This window comes from Bos grunniens, chromosome 2 (genome assembly GCF_055505025.1).
Source record: "Bos grunniens cultivar Pamir isolate PY7600 chromosome 2, Bosgru_T2T1.0, whole genome shotgun sequence".
NCBI classification, from domain to species: domain Eukaryota; kingdom Metazoa; phylum Chordata; class Mammalia; order Artiodactyla; family Bovidae; genus Bos; species Bos grunniens.
Window position 1 is genome coordinate 77554869 of NC_141166.1, and position 26673 is coordinate 77581541.

Consider the following 26673-nt stretch of genomic DNA (forward strand, 5'->3'; position numbering starts at 1 on the left):
CCTGAAAGATATAGTACAGATGAGATCAGAACAAGGGAAGACTGACCAGTTAAGACATCATGGGTAAAGTCAAAGTCCAAGCCAGCAGAAGCAAATGTCACCAAGTTCAAAGTTAAGTGCTCAGGCAAAGGCAGTAGATGAGAAGTAGACATTCATCTTTCCAGTTCTTCTGAGCAATTCAGAACTGGTACACACAATGTCATCCAAAATACTGACTTCTACTTTGCCTTCACTGTGGGGTGCAGGACTCTGTGTGAAAATGTGGGTGTGTGTTATTGGCTAGAGTTGGGGGCCAGCCACTGACATCCACAGTCTTGTAGTAGAAAGGCAGTACCCCCCATTATTTGGTTTGTAACAACTGACATGGACAGAGCGCTTCAGCACAGTGCCACAATGCTTCCTCCAAGTCTCATTCTTTACTGATCATAAAATAATGGACTTGTCATCCGACATCATAATACTATAATCCAAATGTTTCCATTCTCTTACTTCCTGGGACCCAAGTGTTTGAACAGATATCCAGAATACCCTGATAGAAACCATGTCATAATCATAAATATGAAGATATTGGATCATTCAAAGTAAGAAACTTATACTCTGTGCAGCTATCACCTGCTATGGAATAAGGACAAAATTATAAAGTAAGTCAAAGATAAATTTTATTTCAAGAAAAAGAATGTAAATGTACCCAGTTGGAGCATGCACTGAGGTCTGTTATATTTTATGGCCAATGAAGATTAGAACTCAGTCTTGTAATTCAGGTGGTCAGTCCTCAGTATACAGTCTACCCCACAAGAATCTATCTTGTACGGAGTCAGAAACTTACAATATGTTTATTGGTAAGACTCAAACTTTAAAAATGATAGAAAAAGAAAATCAAATAAAAATGGTAAAAAAAAAAAAAAAGGAAACTTCAGCCTATAATTTTAAAGATTCTCCCTTTTTTAGAGTCATAAAATATAAAGATGGATGTATTGCTTCTCTTAACAGAATACTAGATGACCAATTACTGCTGCTAAGTCATTTCAGTTGTGTCCGACTCTGTGCGAACCCATAGACAGCAGCCTACCAGGCTCCCCCATCCCTGGGATCCTCCAGGCGAGAACATTGGAGTGGGTTGCCATTTCCTTCTCCAATGCAGGAAAGTGAAAAGTGAGAGTGAAGTCGCTCACTAGTGTCCAACTCTTGGTGACCCCATGGACTACAGTCTATCAGGCTCCTCCATCCATGGGATTTTCCAGGCAAGAGTACTGGAGTGGGTTGCCATAGTTTTTTCCAACCAATTACTATTATTAACTAGAATAATTAGATGACCAGTAAGATATCTAGTCATCTAATTAATTCCTCTTACTAGATTCCTTTAGTTCAGTTCAGTTCAGTTGCTCAGTCGTGTCTGACTCTTTGTGACCCCATGAATCGCAGCACGCCAGGCCTCCCTGTCCATCACCAACTCCCGGAGTTCACTCAAACTCATGTCCATTGAGTCGGTGATGCCATCCAGCCATCTCATCCTCTGTTGTCCCCTTCTCCTCCTGCCCCTAATCCCTCCCAGCATCAATCAGGGTCTTTTCCAATGAGTCAACTCTTCACATGAGGTGGCCAAAGTATTGGAGTTTCAGCCGCAGCATCAGTCCTTCCAATGAACACCCAGGACTGGTCTCCTTTAGAATGGACTGGTTGGATCTCCTTGCAGTCCAAGGGACTCTCAAGCGTCTTCTCCAACACCACAGTTCAAAAGCATCAATTCTTTGGTGCTCAGCTTTCTTCACCATCCAACTCTCACATCCATACATGACCACCGGAAAAACCATAGCCTTGACTAGATGGACCTTTGTTGGCAAAGTAATATCTCTGCTTTTGAATATGCTATCTAGGTTGGTCATAACTTTCCCTCCAAGGAGTAAGCATCTTTTAATATCATGGGTGCAATCACCATCTGCAGTGATTTTGGAGCCCCAAAAAATAAAGTCTGACACTATTTTCACTGTTTCCCCATCTATTTCCCATGAAGTGATGCTCACTATCAAAATTTTCATCATTGCTATAGCTTTGCTTGTAGTAAAAAAAAAAAGGAACCTACTCACATCCACACGAGTGTTTAGTTTTATATTTGATTGCAAAGCTGTGATTTGGCTTTCTCATTTTATGGGCTGGTGTGGAAGATGATGGAGAAGGCAATGGTAAGCCACTGCAGTACTCTTGCCTAGAAAATCTCATGGATGGAGGAGCTTGGTAGGCTGCAGTCCATGGGGTCGCTATTAGTCGGACACAACTGAGCGACTTCACTTTCACTTTTCACTTTCACTTTCACTTTTCACTTTCATGCATTGGAGAAGGAAATGGCAACCCACTCCAGTGTTCTTGCCTGGAGAATCCCAGGGACGGCAGAGCCTGGTGGGCTGCTGTCTATGGGGTCTCACAAAGTCGGACACGACTAAAGCGACTTAGCAGCAGCAGCAGTGGAAGATGAAGGGATGAGCATCATACTTGCAAACATGCATCAGTAAATAATGAATGAGCATCAGAATTCATGTGTGATGAAGAAGATTTAAAGCCCAAATAGGATAAAAATGTTTCTTATGGATCATTGTATTGTTTATATATATTATGCAAATAAAACACAACAATACAATATGTAACTACAAAGACAAACTCGGAAATATCATTAACACGCGTCTTTCAGTGATTTGCAAATAATTTAAAAGAAAGGAAAATACAGATACAGCATATGTTATTATATATTCAATCAGATCAGATCAGATCAGTCACTCAGTCGCGTCCGACTCTTTGAAACCTCATGAATCGCAGCACGCCAGGCCTCCCTGTCCATCACCAACTCCTGGAGTTCACTCAGACTCATGTCCATCGAGTCAGTGATGTCATCCATCCATCTCATCCTCTGTCGTCCCCTTCTCCTCTTGCCCCCAATCCCTCCCAGCATCAGAGTCTTTTCCAATGAGTCAACTCTTCGCATGAGGTGGCCATAGTACTTGAGTTTCAGCTTTAGCATCATTCCTTCCAAAGAAATCCCAGGGCTGATCTCCTTCAGAATGGACTGGTTGGATCTCCTTGCAGTCCAAGGGACTCTCAAGAGTCTTCTCCAACACTACAGTTCAAAAGCATCAATTCTTCGGTGCTCAGCTTTCTTCACAGTCCAACTCTCACATCCATACATGACCACAGGAAAAACCATAGCCTTGTCTAGATGGACCTTTGTTGGCAAAGTAATGTCTCTGCTTTTGAATATGCTATCTAGGTTGGTCATAACTTTCCTTCCAAGGAGTAAGCATCTTTTAATTTCATGGCTGCAGTCACCATCTGCAGTGATTTTGGAGCCCCCCCCCCCCAAATAAAGTCTGACACTATTTCCACTGTTTCCCCATCTATTTCCCATGAAGTGATGGGACCAGATGCCATGATCTTCGTTTTCTGAATTTTGAGCTTTAAGCCAACTTTTCACTCTCCCCTTTCACTTTCATCAAGAGGCTTTTGAGTTCCTCTTCACTTTCTGCCATAAGGGTGGTGTCATCTGCATATCTGAGGTTATTGATATTTCTCCTGGCAATCTTGATTCTAGCTTGTGCTTCTTCCAGTCCAGCGTTTCTCATGATGTGTTCTGCATAGAAGTTAAATAAGCAGGGTGACAATATACAGCCTTGACGTACTCCTTTCCCAATTTGGAACCAGTCTGTTGTCCCATGTCCAGTTTTAACTGTTGCTTCCTGACCTGCATACAAATTTCCCAAGAGGCAGATCAAGTGGTCTGGTATTCCCATCTCTTTCAGAATTTTCCACAGTTTATTGTGATCCACACAGTCAAAGGCTTTGGCATAGTCAATAAAGGAGGGTTCAGGATGGGGAACACATGTATACCTGTGGTGGATTCATTTTGATATTTGGCAAAACTAATACAATTATGTAAAGTTAAAAATAAAATAAAATTTAAAAAAAAGCAGAAATAGATGTTTTTCTGGAACTCTCTTACTTTTTCCATGATCCAGCGGATGTTGGCAATTTGGTCTCTGGTTCCTCTGCCTTTTCTAAAACCAGCTTGAACATCTGGAAGTTCACAGTTCACATATTGCTGAAGCCTGGCTTGGAGAATTTTGAGCATTACTTTACTAGTGTGTGAGATGAGTGCAATTGTGCAGTAGTTTGAGCATTCTTTGGCATTTCCTTTCTTTGGGATTGGAATGAAAACGGACCTTTTCCAGTCCTGTGGCCACTGCTGAGTTTTCCAAATTTGCTGGCATATTGAGTGCAGCACTTTCACAGCATCATCTTTCAGGATTTGGAGTAGCGCAACTGGAATTCCATCACCTCCACTAGCTTTGTTCGTAGTGATGCTTTCTAAGGCCCACTTGACTTCACATTCCAGGATGTCTGGCTCTAGGTGAGTGATCACACGATCGTGATTATCTGGGTCGTGAAGATCTTTTTTGTACAGTTCTTCTGTGTATTCTTGCCATCTCTTCTTAACATCTTCTGCTTCTGTTAGGTCCATACCATTTCTGTCCTTTATCAAGCCCATCTTTGCATGAAGTGTTCCTTTGGTATAATCAGTAACACATATCTTATATGAAACTTCTTAAAAATGTACACATATTCTTTCCTAATATGCATGGCTTTTTTATACAAATCAAACCAAACCATCCAGAGAAAAATCTAATCATGAAAGTTTAGTGCCAATATTCCATGGCCACATTGCCATAAATTGAGGAATGATAACAAGTGGAAAAGAACTTCTCCAAACTATCTTGGAAATTTTAAAATCACAAATAGGTCACATCAAATAAGAAATAAAAACTACAGTAGCACACTACTTTGAAAATAAGGACAGTAACAAAATTATTCTTATCGAAACTTGTGAACAGTCAAATTAGACTTGGAATAATTTACTTCAAAATGACCGTAATCTGTGAAGAAAGATCTAAAACTTTATTCCCCTGAGTTACACAAGACCCAGAATGCAAATCCTAGACTGTTTAAATGTTTCCAAATTATAAGTTCACAATTCTTTCTAAGAAGCTCAGATCAACAAAAAGGAAAATTTTAAAATAAAATATTGCTGAAAAACAAAACCAAAAATTGTACATAAATATTAACAATTGAATTGAGTGTGATATCAAAAGGAATGTAAAGGATTACTCCAGAACTATAACAGTTTACTCTAGATGTATAACAGTAATTCAATATTAAGTCATCATATTTTTCATAGTATCAGTAAGTGAGATGAAAAAATTAACCATATGGATATAGGCCCTGCAAAAAGTGTTCTATAACAGTAATTCAATATTAAGTCATCATATTTTTCATTGTATCAGTAAGTGAGATGAAAAAATTTAACCATATGGATATAGGCCCTGCAAAAAGTGTTTGATTAAATTTAAATCCATTCTTTATATGAAATAACAAAAAATAAACCTTTTAATACACAGAATATTTCCCTAAAATAACAAAGAATGTCTAACTCAAACCAGTCAATATGATACAGAATGGAGAAAAATAAAAGACTTTCATATACCTGCTCTTACTTTTCTGAGAAAAGAAATAAGAAGGCATAGGAGGCAGAGAAGGATAAACAGTATATTTGACAGTGTCTTTAACTTTATGAAATACTATTTATAACTTGTTAAGATGTTGTTCATAAATAGAATGTTTTTCTCAATTAATTATAGAAAGACAAGTTTATAACCATTGGCAAAAATGCCTCCAATAGGAATGTGTGTTTATATATAAAATCTTGAGAAAATAGGTACAGGATCAAGTGACTATGAGCTTTCTCTATGACTGGAGACTGAAAGGATAGCAACCGATGTTTGACTCTTGTCAGGATATTATATATACAATATCATTCAGCCAATCAAAAGCAATGAAAATAATGCCATTTGTACCAATATGGATAAATCTAGAGATTGTCGCGCCAAATGAAGTGAGTCAGACTGAGGAAGACATATGATATCACTGAAAATCTAAAGAGATGACACAAATGAACTTTTATGTTTTATAAATACAAAACAGAAAGAGATTCATAGACACTGAAAACAAACTTACGGCTGCTGCTGCTAAGTCACATCAGTCATGTCTGACTCTGTGCGACCCCACAGATGGCAGCCCACCAGGCTCCCCCATCCCTGGGATTCTCCAGCAAGAACACTGGAGTGGGTTGCCATTTCCTTCTCCAATGCATGAAAGTGAGAAGTGAAAGTGAAGTTGCTCAGTCGAGTCCGACACTTAGCAACCCCATGGACTGCAGCCCACCAGGCTCCTCCGTCCATGGGATTTTCCAGGCAAGAGTACTGGAGTGGGGTGCCATTGCCTTCTCCAAAACTTATGGCTACCAAAGCAGAAAAGGGGGAGAGATTAAAAATATATATATTTAAAAATTATGTATACAAATATAAATATAAATGAGTTTAAAAAATGGCAAAAATATTTTTCATGTAAACATGAAGCACAAAGCAATATTCTATTTTTTTATGGATATCTTTATTATGAAAGTATGCAGATCAAGATAAGCACATGCACCAAGTTCTTTATACTCAGGCAAGATGGAATCCCAAATGAAGACAAAAATCTAGAAAAGGCTTTATAACATTGTGTAATATTCTAAATTCAAAAGGAACATATGTCATACATGTATGTATATTAATACATATATATGTTCAGATATACACTATACATAATTACATAATTATGTATACAGAATTACATATAGTAATTATATAGTACAGAATTACATATAGTAATTATATAGGACATTTCAAGTAGATATACATAGATAGATAGATGTGATAGATAGATAGATATAATTAAAATTACCAATGGAGAAGGCAATGGCACCCCACTCCAGTACTCTTGCCTGGAAAATCCCATGGATGGAGGAGCCTGGTAGGCTCCAGTCCATGGGGTTGCTAAGAGTTGGGCACGACTGAGCGACTTCACTTTCACTTTCCACTTTTATGCACTGGAAAAGGAAATGGCAACCCACTCCAGTATTCTTGCCTGGAGAATCCTAGGGACAGAGGAGCCTAGTGGGCTGCGGTCTATGGGGTCGCACAGAGTTACCAAACTTGTTGAATTTTAATCCTTCTTTCTTTCACTGTTTGGTTTTGAGCAAGTGACCTTACTGTTCTAAGCTTCTATTTTTTTAAATTTTGATTAGTACTAACCTCATAGGTTTATCGTGAGGATTAAGTTAATTTATATATTTAAATGTTTAGTACAGTGACAGCAATATAGCAATCCATAGATATGAAATATCATCACCATTTTATAAGCAGAAGAAAAAAAAACACTGCAAGCAAATATAGTAAATATAAATAATGGTTAATTCTAGCTTGTGAAATATGACTATATGCTGCTGCTGCTGCTGCTGCTAAGTCACTTCAGTCGTGTCCAACTCTGTGTGACCCCATAGATGGTAGCCCACCAGGCTCCCGCATCCCTGGGATTCTCCAGGCAAGAACACTGGAATGGGTTGCCATTTCCTTCTCCAACTATATGCTATATGCTAGCTTGAATTATTGTTCACAAATATTCACTGCCCTTCTCTAGAAAAGGACTGGACTTCTCCCTCATTGGCATCTATCTTCACCTTGCAATTTGTTTTAGTCCATGAAATGTGAGGGAAATTAACATGACTCTTCTGAGCAAAACCTTGAAAAATCAGTATGTGATTCATTCTTGCTCCCTTTTCCTCTACATCAGTGATCATGAACACATGGAGATGGAGTTCCCATCAGCCCAGAGCCTTGAGTCACTATGATGTGTAAAAATTCCTTGCAAATCTGCAATGGACATGTAGCATGAGTGAGAGATAAGACTTTTACATTTAAGTCACTGAGACTTTTGCTTTATTTACTATTGTAGCATAACCTAGCTTGTTCTGACAGATTCTAAAGCATTCACATTACACTTCTGTAAATGTTTAAATTATAATAAATGTGAGAGTGGTGTGTTGTTCCAGAACAAATAACGACTCTCACGAATTGTTTTTTTCCCCAAGCAAACCTGGTTAAGTATCAGGCCTTGTCAAATCTGAGTTAGGCACTTTGGGTACAAAGAAATATATTCCATCTCTGTTCTCAGTGTGTGAATATTGTGTGTGTGTGTGTGTGTGTGTGTGTGTGTGTGTGTGTGTGTATGGGGATTGAAGAGGAGTATTTCCGTGCCTGCGTGCATGCTAAGTCGCTTCCATTTCAGTCATGCCCAACTCTGTGATCCTAAGGACTGTAGCCCATCCACTCCTCTGTCCATAGAATTTTCCAGGCAAGAGTACTAGAGTGGGTTGCCATACCTTCCTCCAGGGGATCTTCCTGATCCAAGGACTGAATCTGTTTCTTTTACATCTGCATTGGCAGGCAGGTTCTTTACCACTAGTGCTACCTGGGAATCAGATATTTCTTAACAAGAGTATTCATAAAGGGAGGCCACAAAATTGGGGAGAAGAGATTTATAAGGTTTTGCTTCAAACCACTCCCTGATCACTTCAAGGTAAGTGAAGGCTTACCCCAAAACCACCTTAAAGGACTTGACGGGAACCCCTGGAGACTGAAAGGATAGCAATCCATGCTTGAATCCTGCCAGAAAACCTCTCTGGGGGAAGCTGGATAAAGTGTTTTGTGTTGCAGAGGAACATAATACAAAAATTATGTGGTTTTAGAATTTCAAAAGTTAAGGAAAGTGAGATTATCACATGGGAAAAGTTCATTTCATGGGAGGTGGCAGAACTGTGCTGTGCTGCGATTAGTTGTATCTGACTCTTTATAACCCGTGGACTATAGCCTGCCAGGCTCTTCTGTCCATGGGGATTCTTCAGGCAAGAAAACTGGAGTGGGTTGTCATGCCCTCTTCCAGGGGATCTTCCCAACCCAGGGATTGAAATCAGGTCTCCCATATTGCAGGCAGATTCTTTACCACCTGAGACACCAGGAAATCACGAGTACTGGAGTGGTTAGCCTACTTCTTCTCCAGGCAATCTTCCCGACGCAGTAATCAAACCAAGGTCTCCTGCATTGCAGGCGGATTCTTTACAACCTGAGCTACCAGGGAAGCCCTATAGTCACCTTATAACACCAGTGCAGAGAGGGTCTGCTAGGGTGAGGTAACTCTGCAAGTCCTCCAGGAGGCATACTGCGCCTGCAAACCAATGGTGCTGTGGGAGGTGCTGGCTAAAGTGTGTGTATTAGTGGTTCAATCACGTCTGACTCTTTTTTTAACCCCACGGATTGTAGCCCTTCAGACTCCTCTGTCCGTGGAATTCTCCAGAAAAGAAAAATGGGTAAACATTCCCTTCCCCAGGAGATCTACCCAACCCATGGCTCAAACGCAGGTCTTCTTGCATTGCAGGTAGATTCTTTACCATCTGAGCCACCAGGGAAGTCAGCTGAAACGGGCCCTCCCCAAAGAACAAGAGGTAACACCTAAAAGAGATCAGAATATGCCTCCCCACCCCACAAACCATACCACTTTGGTCTAAAGATTATTTTAAGTTGAAAACATTTGAGACTCAACAGATAAGAAAACAAACAAAAACACCAACCAGCCTTTTCAGAGCTTGTACCATGTGACAAAAAGCAGCACCATCTGGGAAATTGAGCTACCATAAATTCTTCTTCAGGGCAGATCTACTCCCAGAAGGAGAACACAAATAAGTCCACCAGAGTTTTATGGCCTTGAGGGAGACAGGACGATCACTCTGACTTGTATACCTGCGTAGACAAACATTATCACAAACTCTCTAATTTCCTGTTTTATTTTCCTGAAAATTCATTTATCTTTCCAAAGGGTCATTTGTTTTCCCATAAGTGCCCTTTCTCCCCTCCCCATTATCTACTAAACCAGATATATTTTAAACCCCAAGCTCTTGCCACTCTTGAAGCTACTCATCCCTTAGTTTCTCTCGTGAATGCACATTACACATGTAGATAAATTCTATTTTCTTTTCTCCTGCTAATCTGTCTCTTGTCTGTTTTGTTTGCAGGGTCCCAAACACTGAATTTTGGACTTTCCTGGTGGCTCAATGGTAATGAATCCATCTGCAATGCAGGACACTCGGGTTCAATCCCTGGGTTAGAAGATCCCCTGGAGAAGGAAATAGCAACCCACTCCTGTATTCTTGCCTGGAGAATCCCATGGACCGAGGAGCCTGGTGGGCTACAGTCCATGGGGTTCCAAAAGACTCAGACATGATTGAGCAACTAAACAACAAGAATAAAACACTGAATTTAGGAGGGTAGAGGAAAACTTTTTTCTCCCCTACATATCCTAAAGACTAAAGAAGTAGACCATAGACATCTGCCACCAAGCCCCAGGTCACAAAGAGTTGGCCTTTCCTTCAAATCATCCCTCATTTCATCCTTATGCCTGACTTCATAGGATGCAACTAGTGAGTGGATGAGAACGGAAAAAAGAAAGATGAAAACTGCAATACCTCTTCCGTCCCTCTGCAAGTCTAAAGAAACTCAGGTCACACCTAAGAGTAAGGGGGGCGGTTTGGTAGAGTTGGAAATGTAGTTATTGCAGTAATTTTGGAGAGAGACAAATGCAAATTCAATTTAGGATGTATTATGAAGATAAAGCTGATAAGTTTCACCAATGGACTGGATGTGGTGGGTGTGTAAGAAACAGAGACCAGGGTGGCTCCTAAATTTGAGGCCCGAAGAACTAAGTGATTAGAGATGATATTTCTGCTAAGATTGGAAGTGAAGAGAAGGATTGGATTTGGGGCAGAAAGGAATCAAGATTTCCATTTGGATATCAATACTTCATGTTTATTATACAACCAAGTGGAGATGTTAATTCACCAGATAGATAACAGAATCCGGAATTTAAGGTGAGGTGAAAGCTAGATGTATTAATTTGGAGACAATTAGCATTTGATAATATTTAAATCTGTGACACTGGATGAAATTACCTAGAGAGAATTTTTTGTTGTTGTTTAGTCACTAAGTCAAGTCTGACTCTTTGTGACCCCATGGACTGTAGCCTGCCAGGTTCCTCTGTCCATGGGATTTTCCAGGCGAGAATACTGGAGTGGGTTGTCATTTCCTTCTCCAGAGTACCCAATCCAGGGATAGAACCTGTGTTTTCTGCATTGGCAGGTAGAGTCTTTACCACTGAGTCACTAGGGAAGCCCAGAGAGCATATGGATTTAGACAACTCTGAATGTTCAGGAAGCAAGACTGTCCAGAATGGTTCAGGATACATATGACTTTATGTAGAAGACACATAGGAGCCTATATAGCCATACAGTACCCAAGAGAAGATGTGAGTGAGTCTTAGCATGGTTGTCTCTCTTGTTTACACAGAATACATGAGGCAATAAAAGATAATGACTAAGCTTTCAAGATGTCAAGTCAGACAGAACTGAGTACTAACTGAAGGTCTGCCACATGCAGGCCAGTTACATTAGGAAAGTGTTCAACCTTTCCAGGTCTGTTTTCCCACCAGCAAAATGAGCATCTTCTCATCCCTGGATCATAGAGTTATGAGAAATAAATGAAAACTGAATATAAAGCACTTAGCACAATGCTTGGCACTTCTAGTAAATGCTCAATAAGTGAGTTTTTGGTTATGATATGATGATGACTCTGGTACATTTCTTTATATTTCCTTCAAATGCATTTGCCTTTTAAACTTGTTTCAGTAGAAGAGAACAATTAAAAATCTTAATAATGAAATGGGATAGGGAAAGGAAATTCACCTTAGCTTAAATATATTTTACAATAGCAAGGAATAAAACTAAATTAGAACAAGAGGACTGAAAATTTAATCACAGAGAGAAAGATTTTGTAAGAATAGCATAATCTCACACCACACAGAGTTTTGGCTACTTCTTTCATGAAAATGAGCTTCCCTTGTGGCTCAGATGGTAAACAATCTGCCTCCAATGAAGGAGATGTGTGTTCGACCCCTGGGTCAGGAAGATCCTCTGAAGAAGGGAATGGCAACCCACTCCAGCATTCTTGTCTGGGAAATCCATGTACAGAGGAGCTGGCAGGCTACAGTCCATGGGACCACAAAAGAATCAGATACAACTTAGCAACTAAACAACAGAGACAGTGATCCACAGCTGAAGTATTCATGTAAATTAGGATGAAATACGAGAAACTATTTGCCATAATCATCTATCCAGCTTTCCCCACTCTGCCCTTCACTAGAAGAGGTGATCTAAAACTTTCACTTTCCAGAGAGGTGATTAGAAAGGATCTGGGCAAAGGTCAAGGCCAGGGGTGGGAATGGCAGGCAGCTCCTTCTCTGGAAGTAAGAAGTCTAAATTGAGTCCCCATGCTCCTCAATTGGTAAGCCCAAACTCCCCACATCCAGTTCACAGTAAAGGTACCCAGTAATGGGCAAATTCCTGCAACTTGTGCTTCTGATTGGTCCTAGTCTATCTCATTCTGCTTCCCTGATAGCTCAGTTGGTAAAGAATCTGCCTGCAAAGCAGTAGACCTCGGTTCAATTCCTGGGTGGGGAAGATCCACGGAGAAGGGATAGGCTACCCACACCAGTATTCCTGGGCTTTTCTTATGGCTCAGCTGGTAAATAATCCAGCTGCAATACAGGAGACCTGGGTTTGATCTCTGGGTAGGCAGATCACCTGGAGAAGGGAAAGGCTACCTACTCCTGTATTCTGGCCTGGAGAATTCCATGGACTGTATAATCCATGGGGTTGCAAAGAGTTGGACACGGCTGAGTGACTTTCATTTTCTTTCTATCTTATTTCAGATATATATCTTCATCTTTGTGACTGATGTCAACATTCATACAACTTAGGTGCTGTTGTAGGAAGATACGTGTATGACTTTGCCAGCTCTGATTTAAGCATGGAATAGATACAGAACAGCTCTGCTCTGTGCTCTGTGAGGCTCCACTAAGGGAACAACTCACTCTGGGAAGGCTACTGCCTGCAGGGAATCAAGCAATTTCAGAGACTCTGAATGCCTTGTGTTCCCATTGCCAAGGGCTGCCTGCTTGGTCAAAATAGACCTTAGTATGAATAAATGAAGAAAAGTATATATTCTCCAGAGGTCAGTGTATATAAGGTTTCAGTGGGAAAATACATCTTCCCAGGAGAGTGACCTGAATAGCTTGAGGCAGCATGAACTCCATATACTTAGACAACTCATTAGGGACAATGACAGTCAGAGATATAGCTAGTTTCTAGTAATATTCTCTGTAAGCCAGCACAGTCTCAGATCTTTCAGGTCTAAAATTCTCTTCTTCCTCATTGTTAAATTTTAATAACCTCATTTACTCCCTGGAGAGAGGTGGAATATATATGTGTGTAAATATATATATAATATATGTATATTATGTAATATATTGAAATATATAGAGATGTGGAGATGTATATATATATATACATAAACATTGTGCATATATATACATACGTATGTATATATATATCTTCAAAGATCTTCCCATAAGTTGGATGCAAGCTCACACCAGGTCTACTTGAGTTTGGATCTGTTAATATTAACCTTCAATAGCTAGACCACTTCTCTGGATATAATTTGCTCAAGGTAATAACTGATTAACATTACCAAAAATCAATGAAAAATAAAATAATAATATATATTATAATTTTAACATGCCATATATTATCATTTATGCATGCTCAGTCATGTCCCACTTTTTGCAACCCCGTGGACTGTAGCCCACCAGGCTCCTCTGTCCATGGGATTTGACAAGCAAGAATACTGAAGTAAGTAGCCCTTCCATTCTCCAGGGGATCTTCTTGACCCAGGGATAGAACCCAGGTCTCCTGCATTGCAGGAGGATTCTTTACCATCTGAGCCAATAGTAAATATAATATATAATTTTAAATTTAATTTAAAATGACATAAAAATGAGTACTATAGGCTAAAATATGTATTTTATACCTGCATATATATATAGCATAGATATTAATATAAAAGGTAAAAAAATAAATTAATATTTTAATAGAGGTGATAGGTGGTGGTATGGTGATGGTTTGATTTTTTTCCATATTCCAATATCTTAAAATATTATACAACTTAAGTAAATTGGAAAATAACCTTTTTTTTGTTTAGAAACAGCCTAGAGGGGAGTAAAACTTGCAGAAGGGGTATGACTTTTTGCAGATACTTCAACATGCAGATATTCTCTGAGAATAAAGAGCTCATATTAAAAGACAGAAGAAACCCAGCTCTTAAGGAACATGAGAGTCAGTGCCTACTTGTCACTGAGGGTCAGTCTATGGTCACCAGGAAAGCAATGGTCAGCTTTGGAAGCAATATCGCAGGTGACATTCCAAAGCAAACATTTCAATTTTTTTTTTGCAATGCTACCTTGTCAAATATAAATGAAATCTGTCCTATGAATAGAAATATTCTATTAAAAAATACAATCTCACATAAGTTAAAATATAAGGTTAGCTTCTCTGACAGTGAGAGTGTGACAAGATAGTGAAAGAATTTCAACTTTTGGCCTAATCAGCAGTTTCCACAGAGCAGGGAACACTGTCTTCCTGCAACCTTGAGTGCTATCCAGCAATTACTCCAATTAGTGGAATCTTTGGCCACGAGAGGGAGCCCTCACCCAGTGAGACAAAATCTCAAAAGCGCTAACAAAAACGCACAAGAAGGCGAAATACAATCTTGATCTCACTTGCTCAGCTTTCTGTGGCGTCAGCATTCCATTTTAGAGTGAACCAGACTTTACTCTGGAGATGTTACATTCCCTCATGTCCAAAAACGTGTTACAAGCTTCACTGGCTTGGAACAAGCCCAAACACAAGGATGAAAGTCACCTCTTCAGAAGCTTGCTGCCTCACATCTGGATGCCCCTCTGAGAAAGCTGCACCTCTGTGATCACAAATCTCCCATAACAGGACAGAAAGGACTGGAGTGCTGCTAAGTTTAAGACACAGGCCAACATCGACATTGAAGCCAAAACGTCAAATACAGAACAGACATTTGCCTAGATGTATCAGAGCTGATGCTAACTTGCCAAAGCAATTTAATAGATGAGACTTGTGTGCTCCTGTTAGCTAAATATATCATTGTTGTTGTTCAATTGCTCAGTCGTGTCTGACTCTTTGTGATCACATGGAATGCAGCATGCCAGGCCTCCCTGTTCTTCATTATCTCCCGGACTTTGCTCAAATTCATGCCCATTGAGTCAGTGATACTATCTAACCATCTCATCCTCTGCCACCCTCTTTTTGCCCTCAGTCTTTCCCAGCAGCAGAGTCTTTTCCAATGAGTCAACTCTTCGCATCAGGTGGCCAAAATATTAGAGCTTCAACTTCAGCATCAGTCCTTCCAATGAATATTCAGGACTGATTTCCTTTAGGATTGGCTGGTTTGATCTCTTTGCAGTCCAAGGGACTCTGAAGAGTCTTCTCCAGCACTATAGTTTGAAAGCATCAATTCTTCACAGACATTATATTATACTTACTTTTCCTGGTCTACCAGTAAGAATGGAAAAGAGGGGATGGTGGTGTTAGAAGCAGTTTCAGGCTATAGTTATAAGAAACTAAGTCTAGGATTTGCCAAAGAATATTCTGTAAGCAAAAAAGATATTTCCTTCTCAGTTATAATTCTTATTAGTGTTTTTTAAGCTGTGAAGTCCTCAGCTGTGTAATTCTGAGAAAAATCAGTCAACCACTTGAACCTCAGTTTACTCAACTATATTTAATCTGTACTCTCAAGAATTCCTCTCAAGGGAATACCTAAATCTTTGGCACAGAACATTTGGGAGCTGTTATCTCTCTCTGCACACTTCCCAATTTAAAGAGGGAATTAAAAAAAATTTTTTCCTCATGATCTCTGGTTTAAAATCTACCTGGCAAGTAAATTCTTACTTCTTCCTGCCACTTTCTGGTTTCTTTTAATAATTATTTTTGAATTAACCTATTTCTTCAAATGGCATTCCAGCCACTAAATCTTTTTAAAGAGCCCAGTGATTCTTTTTTTTTTTACCATATGGAACAAAAATAAAATAATTTTTGTTCTTAGCAAAAGATTGCTGCACCTGCCTAGAATTTTAAAAGAAGTGTGCCTAGGGACCCCAGGAGTGTGCAGCAAACCATGCCATGACCCCACTTTAGCAGCCATCACTCCGGCAGCCAGTAGGGCTGGGGGTCAGCCCTGCATACCAGTTGCACCCCTTGTAGTCAGGCTTGTCACAGCAATGATCTATGAGATGCAGCAAAACAGCTTGAAAGAGGAAGTTTACATGAATACAAACATACCTCAGGAAACAACAGAAGTCTCAAATAAACAGTTTAACTGTATAACTAAAGTGAAGCGAAATTTGCTCAATCGTGTCCTACTCTTTGTGACCCTATGGACTATAGAGTCCATGAAATTCTCTAGGCCAGAATACTGGAATGGGTAGCCTTTCCATTCTCCAGGGGATCTTCCCAACCCAGGGATTGAACCCAGGTCTCCCCCATTGCAGGTGGATTCTTTACCACCTGAGCCACAAGGGCAGCCCCAAGGAACTAGAAAAAGAACAAACAAACCCAAGATTAGTAGAAGTGAAGAGATAATAAAGATCAGAGCAGAAATAGAGACTGGGGGGGAAAAAAAAAAAAAAAACAGAACAGATCAATGCATCTAAGAATTGGTTCTTTGAAAAGAAAAAGACAGACAGACCTTTAGCCAGACTCATCAAGAAAAAAAAGAGGGCCTAAATAAAATCAGAAATGAAAGAGAAGTCACAACCAACACCACAAAAATACAAAGGATCACAAGAGATTACTACAAACAATTATATTCCAATAAAATGGACAACCTAGAAGAACTGGATGAATTCCTAGAAACATACAGTATCCCAAAAATAAATCAGGAAGAAGTAGAAAATATGAACAGACTGATTACGAGTAATGAAATTGGCTTGTAATCTTTATTAGATCTTAAGTCTGATAAGTTTATTATACTTTGCAGTTCCATCTATGTGAGAAAGATTCAAATTCTCACTCCATGAGATCTAGGATTTGAGTGTCAATTTTCTTATCTGACAGAAAGTGGTTAATGACACCATCATGTATGCAATGTAAAACTACTTCACAAAGAAGCCTGCCAATGATAATCCATTAGATTCTTTTCAGCTCCAAATGTCTCTGATTCTAATAAAGAGTAAGATGTCTACCACCTAGTAAATTGAGCCCTGCTGAAAGGTAGTCAGGCAAGGAATATGGAGGGAAGGTTTCCCTTTTGTCTTTTTCTTTTCATCCACTGAGAGGGAGATGAAGTCAACAGCTGTTGAAACAAACAAGCTCACTTAGTGAGTTGAATAATATCAAACTATTGCTCAAATGAAAAGAGCAGCTGGCTTTTTACCAAGACGTCATTGTCATACACACCCTCACATTTGGGATCATTAGAAATTTACATGGGGTGAATAGCACTGGAAAACTATATTTACTTTTCCATAAATCATCAGAAAAATGCTAGCATACTCTCAGTGAGATATGAGCAAAAAAAGAAAACACACACTCACCCAAGCAGATGTGTATTTTTCATGTGAATGTGAGGGAAACTGCTAGAAATAAATCTAAGCTTTCCAGAGACAAAGAAGTGGCAGGCATTCAAAGGAAGATAGATGCTGAGAGGAAAATGGGCAAGTGTAGCAGAGAAAAATGTGATCAATTTAAAAGCATAAATTACTTCAAATGTTTTAGATAGAACTAATTATTCCTAGGCCTGTTAAGAAGTCTGACCTCAGGATGATAGCATTTCAGACCTAAGAGTGTCTAAGCACACATTTCCAAATTTTATTAAGTTTACTTTTGTCTGATTATAAAACTCCAATACAGAAAAATCACAAAGTGTAAATAATAAGACAAAATCCATAATTCATATTCTAGTAAAAGTTAACTTGTAACTCCTTTTAGTATATCTTCCAAATATTTAAACATGCTATGCTATGCTAAGTCACTTCAGTCATGTCCGACTCTGTGCGACCCCACAGACGGCAGCCCACCAGGCTCCCCCATCCCTGGGATTCTCCAGGCAAGAACACTGGAGTGCATTGCCATTTCCTTCTCCAATGCATGAAAGTGAAAAGTGAAAGTGAAGTAGCTCAGTCGTGTCCAACTCTTAGCGACCCCATGGACTGCAGCTTACCAAGCTCCTCTGTCCATGGGATTTTCTAGGCAAGAGTACTGGAGTGGGGTGCCATTGCCTTCTCCCAATTTCAACATAGAGGATATCAAACAGTACCTAAAGTTTTGAATTCTGTCTTTGTTATTTAATATTATTTTACAAATTTTTCAATGTCATTTGAAACACTTTATAAACATTGTTAATGAATGTAAAATGTTCCCTTCTGTGAATGTTCACAATTACTAACCACTCCTCAATAATGGGAATTTTATTTTGGATTATCTTGTAACTGTAAAGTTACAAAGTAATAAAAACTTTCTTTCTTATATTATAAAATTCATAATGTTATTGTGGAAATATGGAGATTAAAGAAAATTACAGCAAATTAAAAACAAATTTTATCTCCATTTCTTTCCTTACTAAGGCAATTACCTGTAACGCATTTTTTCTAGGTACCAGAAATCTTCTATCATCTTTGGCCTTTTTCCAGATCCATCTTCCCTATGCTCCATCACATCAGTTCTCTTGGACAAAACTGTATCTTAAATTCAATAAATCATATTTCAAGTTCTTTGAAAACCCCTAAAGGAGATACTTTTGGGTGTTATGTTCAACAGATTTCTGGTGTTGCCTTACAAATTTAGATACAAAACAGGTTGCCAATTTCCTCATCTGTTGAGCTGGTCTCATATTACCTATTCAATGACAGGTGATTTCCTTTCTATTTTACCCAAATATTTGTGAGGGACCCCTAATGAGTATCAGACTACTGTTGGCTTAAGATGAAACATGTATATAGTAGCCTGTTCCATGAAGGACTCTGCTCACATTCTGATTGTTATTATTTTATTGTAAAGCTCTTTGTTACCATGTTTCTTAGGTCAGATTCACCTCACAAGGACCTTGAGATGAGGATTCCAGTGGAAGTGATTTATTAAGAAAGTGATTTCAGAGGAAATCAGGAAAGGGATGGAGGAAGAAGAAGAGAGAAGGGGGAACCAAGAAAGGCTGTGACTTCAGGCAAATTCCAGCTTCAGCCTCATCCAACTGGAGTCCGGGGGCCAGACTTTCAGACAGTTCAGTTCAGTTGCTCAGTCATATCCAACTCTTTACATCCCCATGGACTGCAGCACACCAGGCTTCCCTGTCCATACGAACTCCCAGAGCTTGCTCAAACTCATGTCCATTGAGTTGGTGGTCCTCTCCATCCAACCATCTCATCCTCTAGCATCCCCTTCTCCTGCTGCCTTCAATCTTTCCCGACATCAGGGTCTTCTCCAGTGAGTCAGGTTTTTGCATCAGGTGGCCAAAGTACTGGAGTTTCAGCTTCAACATCAGATCTTCCAATGAATATTTAGGATTGATTTCCTTTAGGATGGACTGGTGGGATCTCCTTGCAGACCAAGGGACTCTCAAGAGTCTTCTCCAACACCACAGTTCAAAAGCATCAATTCTTTGGCACTCAGTTTTCTTTATAGTCCAGCTCTCACATCCCCATATGACTACTGGAAAAACCATAGCTTTGACTAGACAGACCTTTGTTGGCAAAGTAATGTCTCTGCTTTTTAATATGCTGTTTAAGTTGGTCATAGCTTTTCTTTCAAGGAGCAAGCGTCTTTTAATTTCATGGCTGCAGTCACCATATGCAGTGATTTTGGAGCCCAAAAAAACAAAGTCTGTCACTGTTTCCATTGTTTCCCCATTTATTTTCCATGAAATGATGGGGCCAGTTGCCAGGATCTTAGTTTTTTGAATGTTGAGTTTTAAACCAACATTTTCACTCTCCTCTTTCACTTTTATCAAGAGGTTCTTTAGTTCTTCTTCACTTCCTGCCATAAGGGTGGTGTCATCTGTGTATCTGAGGTTATTGATATTTCTCCCACAATCTTGATTCCAGCTTGTGCTTCTGATCACCCTGCCCATCAGAAAACACAGTTTCCCCCACAATTAGTCTCTCCCATCAGGAAGTTTCCATAAGCCTCTTATCCTTATTCTTCAGAGGGCAGACAGAATGAAAACCACAACCACAGAAACTAATCAAACTGATCACATGGACCACAGCCTTGTATAACTCAATGAAATTATTAGCCATGCTGTGTAGGGCCCTCCAAGACACATGGGTCATGGTGGAGAGTTCTGATAAAACGTGGTCCACTGGAGAAGGGCATGGCAAACCATTTCAGTATTCTTGCCTTGAGAACCACATCAACAGTATTAAGAATTTCAGACATTTGAACCTAAACATCAGCCATTCCTGAAGAGCTGCTCTGAGGACCCTAACCTCCCTGATGACAACTCCTATACCCTCTGCAGAGGGTGCCAAAGGGTCTCAGATGCAGGTCTTCAGAAGCAAAATACAAGGCAGCTGGCAGAGGATTCACAAAAAGAGCAAAGGGGCTCCAGGACATCTGCTGGACCATCAACACCATTCACTGTTCTCATGGACTGAATGTTTGTTTCCCAGCATTCATATACTGAGACCTCATCCCCAATGTGATAGTATTAGGAGGTGAGGCCTTTGGGAGGTAACTAAGTCATGGGGGTGGGGTGAGCCCTTATGAAATGGGATTAATGCTTTTATGAGAAAAAGATAATGTTTCTCTCCACCATGTAAGGATAAAATGACTGTCTAAGATCCAGGAAGCAGGCTCTCACCAGACACTGAATCCATTGGAACCCTGATCTTAGACTTGACAAATCAATTGATAAATCAGTTTCTGTTGGTTAAGGCACCCAGGCTACAATGCCTTCTTATAGCATTTGTTACTGATTAATCTGCCTGCCAATGCAGGGAACACAGGAGATGCGGATTCGATCCCTAGGTGGGGAAAGCCCTCTGGAGGAGGGCATGGCAACCCACTCCAGTATTCCCGCCTGGAGAATCCCTTGGACAGAGAAGCCTGGCAGGCTACAGTCCACAAGGCTGCAAAGAGTTGGACACGACTGACAGCATGCACGCATGCACACAACTACACATATCACACACACACAAGCACACAAGACAACTACACATATCAAAATCCCCACTAAACTGCAGACCTGGGCTTTGTGACTTTATCTATCTCCTATCTAGCAGAGAATTCCATTATTAATGGTATAGCATGTTGAATTTAATCCTGTTAGAAGCTTTCACAAAATCAATTTGCTTTTAACTATTTGACAGTTAAGCTAGTTTTGATTCAGAATTCAAAACAGTTCAATATTTTTAAGATGCAGGTCTTTTTGTGGATGACCTTAGGCAGACAGAAAGTGTAAAATTTTGGAAACTGTAAATAAAACAAGTAGTCAGCACTGAGGTTAATGCATGAAGTCTAATGTTATCTATATGTAAAGGCAATAATCAGGGTTAAATTGTATTGGGAAAAAAATGGATTTTAAGGAAGTTAGTTGTTAGCCAGATTAACCATGGAGTTAATTCTACAAATTGTTGGGACTGGGAATGACTACCTGGCAGTTCCTTCTCATGCTAACAGATGGAAAACAAGTCTGAACTTCCACATGAGGATCTGGAGTGTAAACTGCATCAACAGAGGCATCAGTGGAGGTCTAAAAATTCCCATTGGATAGGCTTTTCAGTTACAGCTTAATTGGAAACACTTCTGATCAAAATAAGACATGAGAATAAAGAGAGGTTATCTCAGGAGGCAGAGATGATATGATTTACCCATCAAAACTCAGGCAGAGAAGCAGCAAATTGTTGCACTTTCCCTCAGTGTCTTGCAATATAGGAACAGAAGCATAAACACCTGCTATGTCTGAGTCCAGATAGCACAAAAGGAGAGAAACCACATATGGTTTTTAAAACCAATTTCTTTTTGGCCTAATTACCATTTCCACTGATAACATGACTGTTTTTTAGGCGTACAAAAACCAGCCTCACAAAACAGGTAAAGCTATTCAATGTGGAGATAAAAAGAGACTAGAATAGTTTGTTCACACTTCCTGAATTGCAAGAGAATAAAAAACTACTTGTCTATAAGCTCAAGCAGAAATATTAGGAGAAGAAAAGTAATATCATGCCTCCACCCCATCCCTGTTTTTCACAGTTTTTCTTGGTAGCTGAACTAGAATGTTCAAGTTCCATCAAGAAATCTAACACCAGATAAGAAGTTCATGCAACCACAGCAATTTATATATAATTATTTTGTTTCACCATCTGTTACACATCATGCACTACTACCAAAATAGCTTCAATGCAGTACAATGGCTATTTGTGTAAGGCACCCCAGTTAACCCCATGATGTTCCTTTGATGTTTAGAATACCTATAAAACACTCCCCCTTGACATAGGGCAACAACACTGAAATAACTTTTTTTAAAAGATCAAATTTTATGCACTATTTGTAATTAATATACCGAAGGTTGTAGATGCACCCTTTCCATGCCCATTAAGCACTGTTTTTCTCTACTATATACTCACATGCTTGATTTTTTTTCTTTCTTTCCTTACACAACAATAGGCAAATAAATATGAGAAACCAGCTAAAGATACCTATAAATCTGAGAAGAACTTTGTGATATGTGTTTGGACAACATAGTTCAGGGGAGAGTGAGTTGAATGTTCATCAAAGACAGGCAGGTTGAGAGACTCAGGAAAAGGATGTGAAGTCTAAGTGATGTCTTATCCTACCACTGGAGGGAATGTGGCACCCTACATATAACTAGCTTTCTTTTCACCCAGAAGAAAGGAGTCAGGCTTCAACAGAAAGCACTGGCATGGAGATGTCTCCCTTATGGTAGCGGCTGCTGCTGCTGCTAAGTCGCTTCAGTCGTGTCCAACACTGTGCGACCCCATAGACGGCAGCCCACCAGGCTCCCCCATCCCTGGGATTCTCCAGGCAAGAACACTGGAGTGGGTTGCCGTTTCCTTCTCCAAAAGGAACTACAGAAAGAAAGAAAGTGAAGTCGCTCAGTTGTGTCCGACTCTTTGCATCCCCATGGACTGTAACCTAGCAGGCTCCTCCATCCATGGAATTTTCCAGGCAAGAGTACTGGAGTGGGTCGCCATTATGAATATTTATGAAATATTATGATTAATTCATGATTGCATTTATATAAGAGGACAAACAGATCAGTGGCACAGAAAAGAGAACCCAGAAACAGCATCCAATACATATGAAAAGCATCAGAAGATCTATGTAGTAAATTCAATTACATGAGAAAATGATGGATTACTTAATAAACAGTACTGATACAACTAGATAAACACCTGGGAAAGTCCTCTATCTTTTAATGTTTACCAGTAAACTCAAAATTATTTATCATTGTAAATATGCAGAAAATAATAAAGGTATACATTCATATGTAGACTTTCTAGGGAACTTCATGTTAAAAACAGGCAGGGTGGGACCTCCTTAACCAAGACTGCTTCTCTTCTCTATTTTTCTCTAGCAATCATCTCAGTTTTCCCCCTTCTCCTTCATTCTTTTCAGGCATATAAAACTGGGTTTCCAACAGCATCCTGTTCCATTCAATTATTTAGAAATTCTTATCACTTCCATGTGCTCTTCTACCAGAGACTTTATGCACACAGTAAAAAAAATAGAGCTAGAATGGTCATTCATACACAGCACCTTTCCATATATCCTCCCCACACTCTGAAGCATCAAGGAGTGAAGACCACTTTGAGTCTAGAATCTATCAGATGACTCTAGCTTCATCACGACTAGAAGGAGAAATAGTTACTTTGCCTTTCATTTTTCCTACTTACAGAAATAGATTTTCTCTTTGATTTTTCAATTGAAAGAAAAGCATTTGGCATCTTGAGCTGTTGAATTGGTATAGAAATTAGTCTGCCTAAATTAGGAAGTCTCTACAGTAAATTGGCTTCAGTATATTGGCTAACCCAGCAGAACAGACTATGGGAAATTATATTGACCTTAATTACACAGTGAATTCATACTGGATACCCATACATGCTTTGGGTCTAATTTCTTCTCATATCTAAACACCATAAACATTTTACAATAGTTTAAATGTAGATGATCAGAATTACTTTATTACAGAAAGTTTTTCTTTATCAAACATACCAGAATTTATATACTCAAATAAGTGGAGCCTCTCTAAAATATCCCATGGCACTGTCATTGCTGTTACTAAAAATAGGTTTGCTTTTCTTTTCTCATAAATTAGTTTAGATCTTGTCAAAAATTCTTTGAATCTAAGTGATCCTTTGAAACTAAATGTGCAATCTGAATCCAGCCAAAATCATAAAGAGTAAAATCCACCTTTTCATAATAATACATGAAGTATTGAATATACATAGTTATAAAGAAAAAAATTGGGGAAACTCCACAAATAACACTCTGTGTGTGCACCCACATGTACCCATAACAAGGTAATAAGTGCTAGTATTTTAGGTGTTTCAAATTTACTTTCAACATAATTCTAAATATTTAGTGTTTCTAGTCATTTTTTTGATGGATTATACTTGCTATTTTATTGTCAAATTACCATTCAAATGCTGCACAGACACATAAATATCTTATTTATTCTTCCAGATCCATATGGTCCCTTCACTGAACCCAACTCAGTCTGCTCAACAATTCTCCAAGGATCTTGCTATCTGCGACTTCAAGGTATTTTTTATGTTACAAATAATCCTGGGGCTAAATGACCCTCCTCAACCCTTTGTCAACAACTGTCTAGCATTGCTTTTGAGACCTGACTCTGGATGCCGCTTCGAGGTGTTCTTTTCTGTAAAATGCAATGTTTTCACTTGGAGTAGCACTTGCCTAAGAGATAAAATCCAGTGTTGTGTTTCATTACAACAGGTCCTAATCAGCTGAAGCTTATTAACAACTAGGGGCTTTGAGTGACCCTCAAACAGCTTGCCATAGGAGCATCACCTGGGAATCTGTTCAAAATGCACATTCTCAAGCCCTGGCTCAGACCTGCTGAATCAGAAACTCTGGAGTGGCACCCAGAAGTCTGTTTAAAATAAGCCCTTCAGGTGTTTCTGACCACATACTCAAATTTAACAACCATTTATCTGGGGTATCAGTAAACGTCTGTCACATTGACCCTGCCAATCCTTCTTCAGCGAAAGTTAATCTTAAGGAAACCCCACAATTCTAGGTCGAAAATTGGGAAAAGACACAAAGAATGCAGTTGGAGTTTTAGGCTCATAGAGGGAGATGAGCCTTTTATTAAAGATACAAACATATAGATCTTAAAAGTTCTCATCAAAAGAAAAAAATTCTGTAACTTTGTATGGTGAAAGATGCTAATTAGACTTATTGTGGTGATCATTTTGCAATATATACAAATATTGAATCATGTTATATACAACATACCTACTTCTTGTCTCATGTTTATTTTCCTACCTTCTCTTATCCTGGCTATGTGAGTCCACATACCTCTCTGACTCTTCTGGTTGCCTTCCGCAAGGCTACATATGGGTCCTGAAAAGAAAAAACAATCATCTCTAACTTTCCATCCGTTATTTGTATTTCAGTTTATCTCTCCACAGAAAACCAACTATTGATGCAAAAAACAGTTTCTAGGGAATCTTGCATCATTCAAAGAGTTCTCCATCAAAACCTATTTCTCTTTGCACCTTTTCACTAAAGGTGGGACTTTGTGATATCTCACATTTTCTATGACTACTGTAGTCTTTAAACATCCAGTGAAACAGTCCCTTAACTGTTAGCTCCTTCTAGCAACAGGAGGCAAAGGTTGATTGGTGGAAAAATGGGCATGGAAGTAAGAAAAGCATGGATTCTGAATGGGATGCTGACTGGCAAAGTAAGAGAGTAATGAATTTTCCTAATCTTTTCTTTGTGCTGCTGCTGCTGCTGCTGCTAAGTCACTTCAGTCGTGTCCGACTCTGTGCAACCCCATAGACGGCAGCCCGCCAGGCTACCCTGTCCCTGGGATTCTCCAGGCAAGAACACTGGAGTGGGTTGCCATTTCCTTCTCCAATGCATGAAAGTGAAAAGTGAAAGTGAAGTTGCTCAGTCGTGTCCAACTCTTAGCGACCCCATGGACTGCAGCCTACCAGGCTCCTCTGTCTATGGGATTTTCCAGGCAACAGTACTGGAGTGGAGTGCCACTGCCTTCTCCATTTCTTTGTGCTAGGTCTTCCTAAATCATAAATCCTGTGGGCACATAATAAATGTAAATTTTAATAGCTCTTTGGAGTAGTTAGTCTTCACCTTGACTAGAATGTCAGAATCATTTGGAGAATTTTTTTAAATTTCTAGGCATAGTACCCACGTATCAGCAACTCTTAAATTTCCCAGGTGGTTCCAATGAGTAGTGAAGGTTGAGAACCACTGTTTTCAATTTCCTAGTTAAGGACTGTTAACAATTGGGTATCTTTGTTTCTCAATATTCTTGATTTTACAGTCAACTCCTCAAGGTCAGACCACAATTGGATCAAGAACCACACACAAAGGGAAACTGAGAGATACCTCAATAGCTCTAGGATCAAAATAAGACAATGATTACAAGATCAATAAGCTTTGATGCTGTTTATTTCCCTTTGTTTACAATGCTTTTTTTTTGTTCTATACAGGATCCCTATGTTGCCTTAGTGACAAAGTACCCACTACTGTTGAGAAAACTATGGGACAAATCTGCTAATATT

At 39.3% G+C, this 26673-nt stretch overlaps 1 long non-coding RNA gene across 1 annotated transcript in view; it reads right to left on the reverse strand.

Moving 5' to 3' along the window:
• Positions 1–24366: 24366 nt before the first annotated feature.
• Positions 24367–26673, reverse strand: part of LOC147378263 (uncharacterized) — a 223278-nt gene continuing 220971 nt past the window's right edge. The window contains exon 3 of the long non-coding RNA XR_015151685.1: positions 24367–25486. This is a non-coding gene — a long non-coding RNA (uncharacterized LOC147378263). The remainder of the gene's footprint in view (positions 25487–26673) is intronic.